This window comes from Ambystoma mexicanum, chromosome 4q (assembly GCF_040938575.1).
Source record: "Ambystoma mexicanum isolate Mex_15411 chromosome 4q, UKY_AmexF1_1, whole genome shotgun sequence".
Classification (NCBI taxonomy): Eukaryota; Metazoa; Chordata; class Amphibia; order Caudata; family Ambystomatidae; genus Ambystoma; species Ambystoma mexicanum.
In genome coordinates, this window is record NC_090928.1 from 518,929,300 (window position 1) to 518,946,049 (window position 16,750).

Here is a 16,750-nt window from a genome sequence, read left to right on the forward strand (position 1 = left end):
CGTGATTTTTCCAGAGACATGATTTCCTCTCGTCTTTGTCGATCTCCAGATTATTTGACTTTATATATTCAGACAAGTTGTCGAGTTATCTTTGGAGACCAACTGGCATCTGATCTAGGAGAATCAATCGTCTGCATACAAGAGACATGTTGTTTTTGCTTCGCCAACTGTTGGGGGGTGGGGGGAGGAAACTATCTTACATTTTCCTCAGAGTTCTTAGTCGCCCAAGTACGCTATAAAGAGTGCAGGGGCGAGAGAGCAGCCCTTCTTTGCTTCTCTCGCCGTAGCATTCTCTTCGGATAGCAAGCCTTAGTGGTTAAGACGCACTCTCGTTGTATTTGAGTGGAGGGCCCTTATCGGCTCCGTGATTGCGTCTGGGCATTTACAAGTTGAAAGTTTGTCCGAGTATGTCTCGATTGACCTGGTCAAATGCTTGAACTAGGTCAATGAACGCGATAAAGGCTCTCGGACTCCCTTCCAAGATTTTTCCCTTTAGAGTGCTCAGGAACAGTATGTTTGCTGTGGTGCCTATGTTCTTTATGAAGCCCTCTTGGAAGGGATCTGCACAGGGAGCTTCTTTTACCCAAGACTGGAAGCGGGTTAATATTAAGGAGCCGAAGACCTTCCCAATTACATCCAGTAGTGCTATAGGGCGGTAGTTTTTTGGTTCTTCTTTACCGCCCTTCTTGAAAATAGGCACTACTGTGGATGTTGTACAGGATTTGGGTATTGTTCTGGTCTCGACGCATCTTTTGAACACCATGCTTATGAAGGATGCCCAATCCTCTGGGAAGTTTTATAAATCAATTTTTGGTATCCCGTTGGGACCGGGGGCTCTTGATAGCTTTAATTTTCGGATTACATTGAGGATGAACTCTCAGATTGTGTTTGATTTTTCTGTCGTTGGTTTAGTTTTAGTTGTTGGGGGTTTGAATAAACTTTTGAAGTTTTTCACCCAGGTTGCCTCTCCTATGTTGTTCTCGAGTGTGTCGTTTGTTGTGCTTTCTAGTGATGTTACAAGTGACCAAAATTTGCATGGTCTGTGGCCACACACCGCTCGCAGCATCACTTCCGAGTCCTGCTGATCTGTCAGTTGATAACTTTTGACCTAGGACTTATATTTCTTTGTAGCTTGTGTCACCAGTTCCCTGCTAATTGGGTTGTTTTGGCGTCTCGCCAGTCTCTTTGCTTTTCTCAATTCACGTCTTTTTCCGCCAAGTTTCATCATATTTGTGGATTTTGAGCTTTGATGGCTGCCCCAATCTGTTACCTTTTTGCAAGGCATGAATTAGTTTTCAGAAATGGATTAGCAGAGTTTGCTAATTAAAATATTGTTGATTAGCAAACGGCCTATTTGATTAGCAATGTTGTACTAATATTATTATTGTCACCAGAGGTTAGTTGTACCAAAGACATGAAAAAAGCAACAATACAGGAGTTTTGCGTATCCCTGAAATAAGACATTAGTGGGAGGAGTCTGACCTTGAAAATTCTTTAAATATTAGCTAGACCCGCAGGTCGGGTATCTTAGTTTACATATTCAACCTAAAAGAAATTCATTCGACCCACAGCAACGGAGGACAACACATTTAAAATTAGATTTCTGTAATGTTATTGAACTTGGTGTGATTTCGTAGTGTTATTGAAGGAAACAAGTCTTTTTAAACAAACCTACTCCACGAAGTGGACGGAAGTGTTTGGTGTGGGCGTTGGGAAGCAGGATCTGTTCACCATCTGCAATTTGCTTTGTAAACAACTACTTCCCAGTTTCCAGCTGTGTAAAGTGGAAGGAGAGAGATGAGCCCAGCTGACCCACGTTGGACCTCAGAGCCGGCAGAGAAGTAAACCAATTGCAGTCTGGCATTCCCTATGGAGCAGGGCGAGTGAGTGTTTGGCCGAGTGTGGCCACGCCTGCAGACTGCTGCTTTTCTTTTTTGGGAAAACGTTTTCAGAGTCTATTTACTGTGGGGGTTTTTTGGAGGAGGAGCCAAAGTCAACAAAACACTCGCCACAAGCGGAGTGTGGCGGAGTGTTTGGCCGAGTGTTCGGCTCATCGGAGTTTCCCACGGATCTGTGCGTGTGACATGGATAATACGTCGGGTGCCTCCCCGATAGAAGCAACTTCGGAGGTCTCTTCCGCCGACAGTGACACGGGAGAGGCAAGCAAGCTGAGCGCTGCATGTAATGCAAATTCAAATTTGTCCCTATGCCCGCTGAATAACTTGCATATTATCATTGTGGCCCAAACCACCTCACCGCTCAAGACCGCACGGCCGGTCAATCCGACAGTTCCTGTACAACCCTGCATGTCCTTGTCTTCGAACTGTATGAATGATCCATTCACACATTCACTAGCAGAACCGGCTGTGCGCCCCGGCAACAACAAAGTCGACATGGGGAATAAGAACACCATGCAAACAACCCAGTAGCACGAGATCTAAACGACTCATCTCACACGCACTTAAACAAGTCGTCTGAAAACGCAGAGGGCGAAGGCGAGATCATGCAACATGTGTCACCAACAAATACACTTTCAACGGTGCTTCTTGACATTCTGGCTATTGATCGCCAGGATATTGACTTATTCAAGGCACCTGAAATCATGTCAGCACCTAATCAAAGGCCAGCCGTAACATAAAAAGACACGGTGCAAGCCATTGCCGGCCATTGCCGAGCCCACTAAATACAAAAAAAATAACTTAAACTGGAATTAACTCTTTTTTTTTTCTTTTCCCCCTCACTCAGCCAAGGACCCTCGACCGTGCCCATATTCAACGCTGGATAAAGTGGCTAATCCCAGCACATCAACACCCGCTCCTTCTGTTCCTTCTGGCAATAATCACCGGTCATTTGTTTTTGACATGACGCCACAGCAATTGGAAGTCCATGGTCAAAGGTGCCCAAATGATTCAATACTAGGAGGTGGAAAAACCAAACAACGCTATCTCTTTCCAAGAAAGCAGTTGTCCATGCCCTACCATCTCCCTGAAAAATTAATATGGCACACAGGAAGCCGTGAGCATGGGCGCCCGCAACACCTGGAAAGGCTACAGCCAAGCAATTAACGCTTCTACACCACTTGCTCCCATGCTCCATCATCTGGTGACTCAGAAGTTTCTGACCAGCAACTACTAGACTCTGCTTCCAAATTGGAAGCCTTAGAACGTCAACTTAGATATGCCTGTGGGAGCCACTGGCACAACGCACTTACAGAGCTCAAGTATTTTCAGCTTCAACTCAAAATCACGAAATTCATCTCCTTATGCAACTGTAATCTCACAAGAGAGCTCTTTGGAAAAACCAAACATCTTACTAAGGGATGCCTCAAGTCAGATCTCAACTGAGTCATCAGTACTCAAAGTGAGTCTTCAAGACAATGCCACACAAACAGTCTGTGCACTGGAAAAAGATATACAGGACAATTCTCCTTTAAAGGCTACTTCGGAAAACAACTTCACTATAATAACAACTATGTCTGCTGTCATGGCTCCATTTTTGAAGTTGTACGAACAAATGGCAGACGAGCTAAAAGACCAGACGACGGTTATAGCTATGATGACCTCAAAAATGATATTCGTTGAAGCCTTTATCACAGCCGTTCAAAAGGACCTTAACATGAGCCGAGAGAAAGTGGCAGCTCTTCTCCATTCCATTCTTGATCCCCTCATCAAAGACAAGGAAAATCGACGTCTATCTGAACGATTCGAATCAATTGATGTTGAATCCAGTGTTAATAAAACTAGCCATCAGCTAACAGATCCATTTGAGACTTCAACCCAAACCTCAGCAGGGACTAATCCGCCCCAAAAATTCACTGTCCCTGTACCCAGTGGTTCGGTACCTTCAGAAACTGATGGCACGCCCGACAATGATGGGATGCATGGCAAGGCAGTAATAACGGGAACAGCCCTAGTAGCTGGCATAGGCTTGGCACACATTTCATGTGACAGCTCGCCACAACAAATATGTCACATCTTCGTCAAAGGAGCAAAGACATCTAATCCGAAATCGATAATCAAAACATCCAAAAGCAAACCAAATGTTAAAACCAAAGTACCCGAATTAAAGCAAGTGCCTGCTAAACAGTCAAAGGCACAATTATCGATCAATACATTGCCAGAGACCAACCTAATAGCAAAACAAACGATGGGTTTCCCCTACTTCGCTGGCTGGAGGGAAGCAACAAATAATATTACATGGAGGTCAAGCAAACGGAAAGGCCAAAAAATTCATTCAAAGGACATCATTCAACCATATATACAAGGAAAGAGGCTCCCCCAGCTGCACAACAGATCATCACACATAGAACAAACAATTAATTTGTAATATTATATTTATTTTATACAAATAGTCTAAAAGAGTATTAAATTGTCTAAAGCTCTAGTACAATATACAAAATTGTATCTTACAGTTGGCTAAAAAGGTGCATACTGTTAGTAATATTAATGTCAAATAGTGACTACTGCGAAAGGTCGCAAGTCAGTTGATCACATGAAACCTAGGAATTAATCTGGGCATGCCGTGGGTGGTGCCCCAAGCGAGTGAAGGGAATCACTCAAGTGGGGGACCCCCAGTCGCTCTGACCAGACTAATTATATAAACTTAAGCTTGAGTACAATTCACGATTGCCGCAGATTGAATGACAGGTAACATGCTGGTCCTGTTTTCTTTTGTTGTTTTTTGGATTAATGCCCCTCTCCATCTGTTTCTGTTTTGTTTCTGTTTAAAAGTTCAGCCTTTTACTCCTACACATGCTGTTGGCACTTAAGAGTGGAGGAGATGATTACTGATGCACTTTCCCTCAATTAGCACTTGAAGTGAACAGAGAAAAGAGGGCAAAGAGAGCACCGAGGGCAAGAGGAATGCAGGGCGAGCTGTGCTTTCATTGAAGAGGGCAACTTAAATGGCTAACTCTGCTACACAAGTTTTCATTTGATTAGCAAACTTACAGAATTGCATAGCAAATTGCTATGCGACACTGCTTATTTTATGCCTTGTTTGTGTATGGTAAACTATGAGCAGGGGGCGATAATCTACTAATTGTTTTTGCTGACTCGGGTCCTCAGTATCTGTTGTGAATTGATACTTCATGGTTAATTTTCTGATATTTTGTGCTGTCATTTTTAGTCGGTTTCTCTGGTTGTTTTATATCAGATATAGCATTTTCGGCTTTGGACTTTTGAACGACCTCCGTGTAGTTATTAGCAGATTGTGGTTGCTCGCATTGGTTCTCTGACCCTCAAAAGTTGTTATTAGGGAAAGAAGAGCTCTCGATGCGAAGATGTAGTCTATTGTCTGTATCATCTCTTTCCCACGTAGGCACTTGATCAGGCTGATTGAACAGGAGATCTAGATTATAAAGTTCTCTCGATGTCATGAGGTCTGTCCATTGATTACCTATTACTTCTGCGGGAGATGATTTTTCATATGTTTCTCTTCTTTCCACATATTGCATTTAAATCTCCGCAAATAAATGCACACTTTGCTTGGTGTTCAATATAAACTTAGTCTATGGCTTTCTCAATCATCGCAAGGTAACTCTTGCTGTTCAACGCTTGGGGATTCCAATATGCCGGAGCATAAAGCTGATATCAGTCCTGAAATCGGTCGGCCCATTATGCCTTTTTGTGCTGGAGAGATAACCAGCTCGTAACCGTCCAGGAATGGCTCGTCTATCAGCCATGTCTCTTGGAGCCGAAGTATGTCAACATCGCTGGGGGCCGTCAAGTGGAGAAAACCTTGTGTTCCATGATCCTAGTTTCAATGAAGTAGGCTCTATTTTCCGATCTTCTGTAGACGCCTCCCACTGCTTTTGGTAATGAGGTCTCGCATTGCTATTTTCTTAGGTGCGAGATTAAAGCCTTTGGAATCCAAGAACAAGCTTCTTGATAACGGGCTACTTTGTCACTACATTGCCTTTTAGGAGATGTTGATGAGGGATCTTGTTGCATTGTCTCTTTAATTTTAGAAAGTGGTCTACTTGGCACTCTGCCAGTCTCCAAGGGGTCTTGAAGAGTTTTGGATATGTCGTCGTTCGGTCTAGAAATACTGTTTCATCATGCTTGTATTTTTGTTGTATATCCCAATGATGTTTATCTTTGTATCGTTTGCTTTCAAGTTTCTCTCTAGTTGAACTGGTTTTTCTTTTATCAGGGACCTTTGATCTTTCTTTTTGTCGCAAGGTTTTTCTTTTTCTCGTTATTTGTTTTGCGGCCATGGGAAGAGGAGTTCGCCTCTTTTCTTACCTCGCAACGTTGGTATTCCAAAGCGGGCTCCTTGTCCCTTACTTCTGTTAGGTCATAGCCCAACTTCTGATGGCTTTCAGTCGCATCTCTTAAAATGGCTTTCACCACGACGAAGCTATATGTAGATAAGATATAGCTTTTTGTCCCTAGTGTCTTAGATCTTCTGTTCGTAGAAGTCGAAGGTTGGGTATACAGTGCAGTAAATTCAGAACTGTTCTCCGGTTTAGGACCCTGTTATCCAATAGTTGCTCTAGCTTAAATGTACTATTGCTTGTGTCTTTTTTTCTTTTCAGGCGCTGGTTCGTTTTTGTTTTCCTCGCTTTTCTCCGTACAATCTTTTAGGTTTGTGTACATTTTTGTTGTCGGTCCTTTTGTATCTATTCGGCAAGTTATTGTTTTCTGATCTCTAGCTGTTTTAATGTATTGCTCGATCTTATTTTTGGACTACGTCGGCTAGTAGCTTCTCTTTTTCTGTAGCTTCTTATTCTCGATCTCTTGGTTGGGGAAAAATGTTTCTCTTTTTGTTGGGATGATGGGGTCACCTCATGTTCCCCAGTTTTTCTCTGATGTGACTTGCCTACATCTATCTTCCAGTGTTAGAAAGATTACTGAGTCATCTAGGTCGACTGTTCGGGTCTTGCTTTTTTCCTGCCCTTGGGGATTTTTCTAAGAGCTTGCTGGTCATTTTTTCCATGTGTAAAGTTCCTGTTTGAGGTTCTTCAAACTCGGTAAGCGGATATTGGCTGGGTTTCATCCGACCATGGTTGGCTTCGAAATCTTGTATGGTTATAGGTGATTGTAAATGTTGGGCTTTATGCATCGCTCCTATTTTCAAGCGATCTATTGCCGAGTCAGGTTTCTTGTGACCAGAATATTTTTTATTTTTTCGGGGTGCTGGTTTTGGGGCAGATTTCTTGTCTGGTCTTTCAACGACTTTTGATTCCAGATCTGGCAAGCTCCGCAGGGATTGACTCTGATGCTCTTTGTCTATTCCCTGTTTTTGGATCGCGGTTGCTCAAAGATGGAAAAATCTTTTTGTGTTTTCGTTGATAAAATCTCCCGAGTTACTGTGTCGATGTCTTTGGGCCATGGTCAAAGTCAGATCTTCGTATATCACACAGTTTGATTTAACTTATTTTTTGAGTTTGCATAGTTCTTTGGAGCTTTTTTGAGAGCCTATGAGGAGGTGTTTTCTTCTTTTGATGTTTCTGTGCTAGGTAAAGTTGAGGTTGGAATATTGAGCAAATCTTTGCTCGTTTCGGTCATTTGGTCCCTATTCTTTGTTTTGGTTTTTCCTGCTGTCTTTCTGATCTTGAGGGGCAGTGTCGTTGCTCATTTGTGATCCAGTCGAAGTTGTTGTTTTGTTGCCTTCTTTATTTGTTTGTGCAGTCCCCTTTGAGTCCAATTTACAATAGTTAGAGGCACAGCTCTTTATAGGCTTGTTCCTTTTTCCTTGAGTCCACTGCAGTAATATAATCCTTCGAGATAAATTAATTTCATGTGCATCATGGCAGAGATTGTTGTATGATCTTTCAGTGTGTCATTTAGGACCTCATGAAGCTTACTGAAAGGGGCTAGGGCTATGGTGACTGCTAACATGATTGAAATGATCTGTTTCTTTACTTGTTGTTGAAGGCAATTTGCTCAATCTTCGATTCCTGATTGGAGAAATAAAGAACTGGGGTATAGACTCTATTCCGGTAGTCTGGAAATTTGTTCAATTTTTGCTTTTTGTTGGGCAAGTTTCAAGAAGAGATTCACATTGGCCTTCAACTGGTTGCACTCTTCTTTTTTGCTCGATGGTCAGGCCTGGACTATCAGTTGTGTTGGGCCCTCTAGGACTTTGATGTAACTGTATAGATCTTCTTGCAGGCGGGGTCAGACTTAAATCAACCGTTTCTTTTACGCCAGAATGACTTTTCGGCAACAGTTCTAGGTTTGGCTTTATTTGTGACGTTTTATTTCTGTGTCTATCAGCACTGAGTTTTTGGCAAAAACCTTTACTGCAGGGTCTGCCTTTGTCGCAAAGTTTTCTCCAGTCCGGAATGGGCTGACCGAACAATCTTGTGGGGTGTATTTAGGTATGACACTCAGTGACGCTGGAGGTTTTCCAAAATGCTAATTTGTTGTAGTTTCCGGTATATTCAGTAGCAACTTTTTATTCATACTTGCTTCTTCACAGGCTATTAGATCCCCAGGTTTTCGGTTTTTGATGAAAGCCGGGTTTTCCTGAACTGCTTTGAGCATTTCCGCGTCTGAAAATTCTAATACCTTCTCTGTTTGTTGAACTTTCAGGGGGTTTGTAAGTAAGGATTTGAAAAGGTAGGCCTTCTATATTTTAGTCTTTTCCATTTTCTGATGATCCTGTTGCAATCGTTTCTTTGAGTTTTTATTTAGTAAGCTTGGTTTGCTGATTTTCTTTCTATTTGCAGACGTTCCAAATGATATTGCCCGTATCTGCTTGTTTTCTCAGGTGTGGTTTCTTGAGTTTTTCGGCGCTGCTTCTTTGATGCTTTTATTGTCTCAGTTCCCTTTCCTGTCCAGAAAAGGAGAATTTTGTTCTGTCCCTTCTTCGTAGGTCGTTTCTTCACCCTCAGATGGTTTTGCTTTTTCTTTCTCGCCAATGTGTAAATTTGAGGATGAGAGTTCTTCCATTTGGAGTGAGTTATGGCTTTTATCTGAAGAAGTGGGGGTCGCCAGGTTTTCACCGCTTGTCTGTGTGAACCTCAATCTGCACCTCTATAAAGAGTTTCTCTGGGGCTTGCCCCGTTATCGGCGGTAGTTTCTGAATTGCCGTATTTTCACTTTTCTCAGTTTCTTTCATGTTTTTGTTGTTGTTTACAGGAGAGGCAGTTGTTGGTGGCTCTACTTCTAACTTCTCGCCGCTATCTTTGTGTAGTAGAACTACTAGATTCGAATCCATTGTCATGTTCTTTGTCATGTTCATTTGACACTTGGTTTTTGTCTTGTGGGTTGTCGTGTGCTTGGTTTGGCGCATCTGCCGTTTCACTGCTTGTGTGTTCAGGCGCTGATCCTCGAGTAAATCCGGCCCCACGTCTTCACCTCTCCTCCGACAGATGGATCGGAAGGGCCATTTCAAGGTAAGAGCTTAGGATTTGGCTGGTCCAGAGCATGTTCTTGACTGGCAACTTTATGGGTCAGACGTCTCGTATCTTCAGGCCACATGGCCTTGTTTGTATCATTTGCAATATTACTGCTTTTATTTGAACAGCTCTTTACATTGGTCGAGTGTGGCCCATACTTGTCGGGCTTACCGGCGTTTGCTAAAGCCTCGACAAGGAAACGTGCTGGTTTCATTATAGATGGCTGTGATGATAAATGCGCAAAATCCCTACCTGCTGGGACTCCTGCATTCATTTTTATCCTTATAAGGGTCATTTTAGGGGTCTGCGAGGCAGGGGGGAGGACCAAGAACACCTGGAAAACTCGGTGTTTGAGATGGTCTGTTTGTGCACCTCAAGTATCAGTTTTCCTCGCGACGATTTCGCGAACTTCGCAGGCAGCGGCCCTCTTCTTTGCTGGAAAAGTTGCGGGCAGCAGTGTCAGTAGCGTCCATAGCAGCCATAGACTGCCGAGACTGCTACTCTGCTGCTACTCCGTGGCTGAGTTTATTTTTTAATGCAGTTCATCACCCCTGCTGCAGTGGAAACAGAAGACAGACTTCAGAATGAAGAAAAAAAGTAGGACTGCCGAGACTACTACTCTGCTGCTACAAATACTATGGCATTTATAACGCGGCTATACACAAGTGTTTTATGGCGCGACCAGGCAAGGGAGGGGGAACAAGACAAAGACAAGCGATCTTACTAGGCCAGGTGAGTTTGAGATCAGGCAAGTGTTGAGGAGGGTGGGAGAGGGTAAGTGCTGGGGGGGGAAGAGGACGGAGGCAGTGCAATACATAGGATCAACAGTAAAGAATAAATAAAATAAAGCAATAGGTAAAAGTGCAGCCAGCTATTGGCAAGTGCTGGAGTAAGTGCCGACATCAAGTGTCAAGAGCTGGTGTGGGCTGTAGGGATAGAGAAACAGCCCCCAAGTGCAGGGGTTGCCAGGGAGGCAGTACAGGTTTGCAGCTGGCGGGGGAGGGGACCTGGGCCTGAGATCAAAGGGTAGCCAGGTGACCAGTGCAGTTTCAGTCAGGAGTTCAGCGGGGGAGAGGAGGAAAGAAAGCAGAAGCAAAGAGGAAGGTCTTGAGGTGTTTCCAGAACCGGAGAGGATTCTCCTAAAGTTTCAGGGAGGCTGTTCCAGGGGAGGCCTCAGCCAAAGAAAGAGATCTACCACCAACTTATTGCTTGTAGAAGCGACTGTCCCTGAGGGAGTTGGAGGCGGATGAACGAAGAGCTTGAGAGGGAAGATATTTAGGAAGAGAGAGTTGGCGGTATTGAGGCCCCAGAAGGCCTTGTGGACAATGCAGAGGGTTTTGAACTTAATCCTCACAGCCACTGGGAGCCAGTGCAGAGATTTCAGTTCTGGAGAGATACGATCCCTGGGCTTAAGGCCAAGTACAAGTCTTGCAGTCCTGTTCTGGATAGTTGTAGAGGGCGGAGAGTAGAAGCAGGCAGATTTAGAAAGATGCTGATGCAATAGTCCAGCCTAGAGAGAACCAGAGCTCTGGAGACAGTGAGCTTCTGGGGGAATGAGAGGAAAGGAAGAATACCTCTGAGGAGGTGCAGGTGGTAGTGTGACTTCTTAGAGACATCAGAGATGCGCAGAGAGAGTGGAGTCGAAGACCACAGAGGTTTTTAGCCTCACAGGTGGGAGAAGGAAGAGGGCCAAGAGAGGCGCGCCAGGGAGCGACAGGAAAGGAGGGAGCAGGTGTGCCGATGAGAATCTGTCTTATTAGCATTAAGGCAGAGATCATTGGCGGCACACCACTCCTGGATAGCGGACAGTCAGATGAGAGAAAGAGAAGAGGTGGCAGAAGGGAGCCTGAAGATGAGCAGAGTGTTGTCCGCATAGCACTGAAAGTGGGGGCAGAGAATGGCAATGCGGTGGGCAAGAAGTGCCAAGTATTGGTTGAACAGCCAGGGAGAAAGATTAGACCCCTAGGGAACACCACAGGTTAGAGATGGAGATAGAGGAGAGGAAGGACCCAAGTTGGACCTGGGAGGGACGATCAGAGAGAAAAGAGGTCAACCAAGCCATGGCCTAATCTGTGATACCCAGGTTATCACAGAGACGGTTGAGCAGGATGGCATTGTTGACCCTGTCAAAGGCAGAAGAGAGATTAGGTAAGATGAGGACACAGGGGTATTGGAGTCAAGGTTGGAGAGCAGGTCTTCACGGATGTTCAGGAGAGCAGTTTCCGTGCTTCTGGCAGCTCTGAAGCCAGACTGATGGTCATGGAAACAACCAACCAATTCAGTATGAAGATTAAGCTCGGAGATGGCCAGCTTTTCCAGGAGTTTGCCCAGGAAAGGAGTGATAGAGATTGGGCAGTAGTTATCGGGGGAAGAGAGTTTCTAAAGAAGAGGGTGCACACGCAGTGCTTCAGGGGAACGGAAGACTCCAGTGGCGAAGGAGTGGTTGCAGAAGTCGGCCAGTGTTGGAGCAAGGGTGTCAATGTGGACCTTCATGGTTTTAGAGGAACAGGAACCTGTTTTGATGACTTTCATAGATCGGACTTGTCTAGAAATCTCGTCTGGGGAGAACTGGGGAAAGGCAGAGAAGGAGGGAGGAGAGGTGGCCACAGAAGGGGGCCAGAGGAAGAGGGGAGTAGAGCGAGGAAGAGGAGAGGAAGAGCGAGAGAGGACAGAATGTCCTGAGTTTTAGAGATGAAATGATAACCCAGGGCCGTGCAGAGGGTCTGGGAGGGGACAGGAGAGGTAGAGACTGCAGCAGGATTGGCCAGCTCCTTGCAGATTTTAAAGAGTTCAGCCGAGTTGTTGGATCCACAGAGACGCAGGCTTGGATGAGGGCTCTCTTCTTGGTGCAGACAGAGTATTTCCTTTGGAGCAGGCGGCAGGCCAGTTTGTCAGAGGATGTACAGGAAGCACGTCATTTCCTCTCAGCCACCCTTCACTTGGTTTAAGGGTGACTAGGTCTGTGTCGTACCAGGAGTTACGCTTAGCTTTGGGCTTCAAGCGGATCCTTATGACAGGGGCAAGGACATCAAGAGTATCAGATATAGCGGAGTGGAGCATAGAAAGGGCTGTGTCGGGGTGTGAGTCAGCCGAAGGGGGATGGGTGGGTGAGAAAGTGGCAGCAAAAGCCTCAACGGACACGCTTCATGGGTCGGATAACCGAGAAGGTAGGTGGCAGTGCTGGAGTTGGCTTGGCCTGAGGGGTGGAGAGAGTGAGCTGGGAGGAAAGGAGAAAGTGACCACTCCAGGAGAGAGGAATGGTGAGAGGGATGTAAAGAAAAGGGAAGGTCTGAAGAGATCAGAGCATCCATATTGTGCCCTGCAGTGAGTCCGGCCTGAGGGGAGGATAGAGACTGAGAGAGTTGCAGAGGTTGTGAAAGAGTCCAGAGGAAGGACAGGAAGCATCCAGGTGGATGTTAGTCTCCAAGAAGGAGTTAAGTGGTTGAGACCAGGAGGGAAGAGGAGAGGTCCGCCCACTCAGAGAGGAAGGAGGAGATCTGACCAGGTGGCCGATGGATGGTAGCCACCGTAAGGGAATGGCTGGGAGAGAGAGAAAGCCTGCAGACGAGGCATTCGAAAGAGGAGTAGGCCTGCGTAGGAATGACGGAGGCAGGAAACCACTCATGAAAGATCAGGGCTATGCTCCCTCTGGAACGATTGGACCTGGGCACAGAGAGGATCTTGTAGCCACCGGGGAGGAGAGTGTCAAAGCTTGTGACAGAGCTGGCCGTGAACTATGCCTCAGTGACACTGAGGACATCGAGGTCAAGTTCTTCAAGGAGGCGGCAGATGTTAGAGTAGTGTTTGACAGCTAAGTGGGAGTTTAGAGTGGCAATATGGAGAAGGTTGCCGTCCTTGAGACTTCCAGGGAGGGGTACAAATCAGAGGTATGCCCTGTGTAGGTGTAGAGGAAGCCGGGGGGGGGGGCAGAAGAGGAAGGAGGAGAGGGCAAGGTAGCCAAGGCAGAGACAGCAGGGGGAGGCAAGGAAGCCGTGGAGGTTAGAGAGGGGACAGCAGGAGAAGAAAGGAAATTGGTGAGGCGTGGGAATCGTCTATCAAAGAGAAGGTTGGCTTGAGGGCCTTGGAACAAGACTGTACTATTCAGGTAAACATTAATGATGACCTTGGAGGAGTGGAAGGAGGCCAGGAGAGCCTCCCACCGGATGCCACCATTAATCGAAAAGGAAGAGAAAGGAGAAAACGCAGACTATATGAAGAGTCCATTGGTCTGGCGAGGGAACGACAGAGGATGTTGGTGAGGGTTTGCCTAGAGGAAGCACTGGTACAGGTATCTGCGATAGGGATGCCTTGCTTGGAGACCAGGATGTCCTTTTTACACTTCCTCCAACCAGATTTAGTGAGGAGAGCAGGATAGTCGATAGAAAAGCAGTTAGAAAAGATTGGAGAGGGGGGCGCGCTGTTGCGCTTGACGTGTATGGCCGCCTGAGCATTCGTCAGTTAATGCAGAACAGGATTTTCCACAGGACGGAGCGAAGTGGTGCTGCGAATTCACCTGAAAGCCTATCAGCTGCTCCAGTAGACTTCCCTGCATGTAACGGTCAACTGTCGTCCCCCAGTGAGGGGCTTTAGCGACAATAAAAGCCGTTCTGTAAAGGCCGGCCGGCCTCCTGACTGGAACCTGCGCGGATTCTCTGAGGCGAACGGGCTGGTTCATCCAAGCTGAGCTTGGTGCGAGGCACCAACATCCACCGGAGTGACAGTGTTACCAGCGATACGCCTCACAAGGGCTGATCGCCGGCCCAGCAAACATCTTGGCGGAGTCTTCCCCGCCTGTGGCAGTGCCTCGGGGAATTTCGGTGGCCACTGCAGATCGGAGGATCTTGTCATCGGATCAGGCGGTAGCGGACCGTGGGCTCGGGCCGTAGTATAGGATGGCCGCACCCCCACCCCATCCTTCATTAAACCCTGCGGATCCCTGGGTAGCGGCGGAGTGCGACCTGGGCATCGCCCAGAAACCACACAGGCAGGTACAGTTCCCTGCGGCCCAGTGGGCTGGGGGTCCTGATGCGCTCCCCTGCTACTCTGCTGTCATACTGCGGGCCCTCCTTCTGGGTGCACTTTGGACTTTCTAGGGCCCCTACTCACTGTGAGAGCGGCCGGCGCTGCATAGCCAGAGCTGCATAGACATCTGGGCACCCCGGATCACTAGCTGCTGCTGTTGGCTCTGGTTTGGGATTCGCGGGCCCCCCTCGCCCTGCACAAAATGCTTGTTCTTGGTGAGGCTACTGGCTGGGGGCGTGCAGAGTATCCGTAACGCTGCTCAGTTATAAGGGCTGGCCATAGGTACTGGCTGGCCTCTCATTCTGGCAGAACTCCTGAGTGAACACCCCCTTCACCTCCTACTACACAGGGGTGGTGACCCACTGATGGCCACACTTGCGTTATACTGATACCCTACTATCCTCAAGTCTGCAGGCTTCAGCAAACACCAAGAATCCAGAGTGCGGCGTCAATTTACTTGGATATTACCCGCAGTCCTGTTCTACGTGGGAGACTGCAATCTACTCTAAGAGGTCCCGTTGACTCTAAAAGTCACAATCAATTTTGCACACTGTTCTACTGCGCCCGAGTCTATTCTGGAGAGGATATGGGGGGGGCGGAGGCTGATTCCGTACACTGATATCGAATCCAACAGCGCTGGGGGGAGTGCTTGTTCCCTCATACCTTGGGAGCGCATGTTTCGCTACAGGCCTACCCCTCCGCCCTCAGGATCTATGGTTGCTGGGCTCTCACACCATCCCATCCTAGGTCCGCCCACTGCATACATCCAAGCCGGTGTTCTACGGCCTTGTGCCCCGCCAGTCTTCTTCTTGTAGCCTTGGACAGTGCCAGTCTGCTCCTGCTGGAGGTGTCTCTCGCCCTGGAGGGCTGCTTACTCCTATTGAGGCACTGTCGCTCCACTGCCACTGTACAACTGTCCCCTGGAAATTCACTGATAACATGACCATAGGTGCTAACAAAAAGCAGTGTTCAATCAACATGTTTGCGAAAACGTCATCTAAACCTGTTGAACATCCCCCTGACCTGGAGCCCGCCACTTCATCCCTCTCGAACCCTCCGAATCACAGAAGATGGACTATATGCGTGAAGGGTTCACTGCCCTCCACTCCAAACTCAATGACATGAAGGGAACCATTTCATCGATTAAAGCCCACATGGAAAAAAACAGATGGCCGAGTTGCTGAGGTGGAGACAAGGGTTGGGGTGGCTGAAGATGACATAGTTGCCCTTCGCGCTGGGATGGCCGCGCTTTCCAGACAGGTGGCGGCCGTCAGTAAGAAGATTGAGCATCTTGAATTGCGCTCCAGGCGCAATAATATCTGCATTGTTGGGATCCCAGAGGATATAATCGACGGCTCAATCAAGGACTTTGTTGAACGCACCTTGTTTAGGCTCCTGGATACCCCGAAGCTCTCCCCACAATTTGTTATTGAGAGGGCCCATCGTGCCCTGACAGCGAAACCAAAGCCAGGTGCATCTCCCCACCCTATTATCGCGAGAGTATTGAACTATCGCAACCAGGACACTCTACTTCGAGCGTTCAGAGCTAAGGGAGAACTCTTCCTTGGCTCCTCCAGAATCCACTTGTACCCTGACTTTTCTGTCTGTCTGTCCAGCAGGAACGCAAACATTTCCTAGCCGCCGAGAAGAGGCTACGAGGCCTTGGAGTTAAATACTCAATGCTGTACCCTGCCAAGCTCAGGAGTGAGCACGCAAATAGTATTTTTTTTTTTAATTTCTTTTTTTACTATCCCTGAAGAAGCTTCCAAATTTATAGATGAACATTTCCCTGGATGACTGCATCCGCCTTAGCAACTTGATCTTGTTACATTGTTTATCAGTAATGTTATAACTGTCACTAGTGTACACCAGAGCATGTTATTACTGGTTCTACTAGCCTTATACCAGCTCCAGGCTAACTCATTATCTACCCCATGTTCCCTGCTCAGCTATGCTGTTTGGTTTTATCTATCTGTTACATGTGCTCCTCAAGCTATACACCACAAATATGTTTAAGCTGTCCCAAGCTCAGCGACACCGCCGCTCATGGCCAAAACACAGCCCCCCAGGAACTGATGCCATTGCTTTTTTTTCTGTTCAAAAGTTTTGGTGTTTTCACCCCTCTGATTGGGAGAGGGGTGAGGGGAGGGATGGGTGGTATGTTATGTTATAAAATGCTTGACTTGCAGTGATGCAGTAGAGTGCGCTAACAGGCTGGGGGCCACATGCACGAGTGGGAAGCTTTCCTTCCCCTACCTTGAACCTGGGCCCCAGCTTCTAGCTCAACTCGCTATGTTACCCATTTTTGATACCTTCCCTAATGGCTGACAATAACTTAGTCTGCATGAGTTGGAATATTAGGGGGGTAGGTAATTATGT

General features: G+C 46.8%; 1 protein-coding gene across 4 annotated transcripts in view; it reads left to right on the forward strand.

The window, feature by feature from the left end:
• The window catches only part of RALGAPA2 (Ral GTPase activating protein catalytic subunit alpha 2), a 3,672,963-nt gene that overhangs the window by 605,255 nt on the left and 3,050,958 nt on the right, over positions 1-16,750 (forward strand). The window lies entirely within an intron of this gene.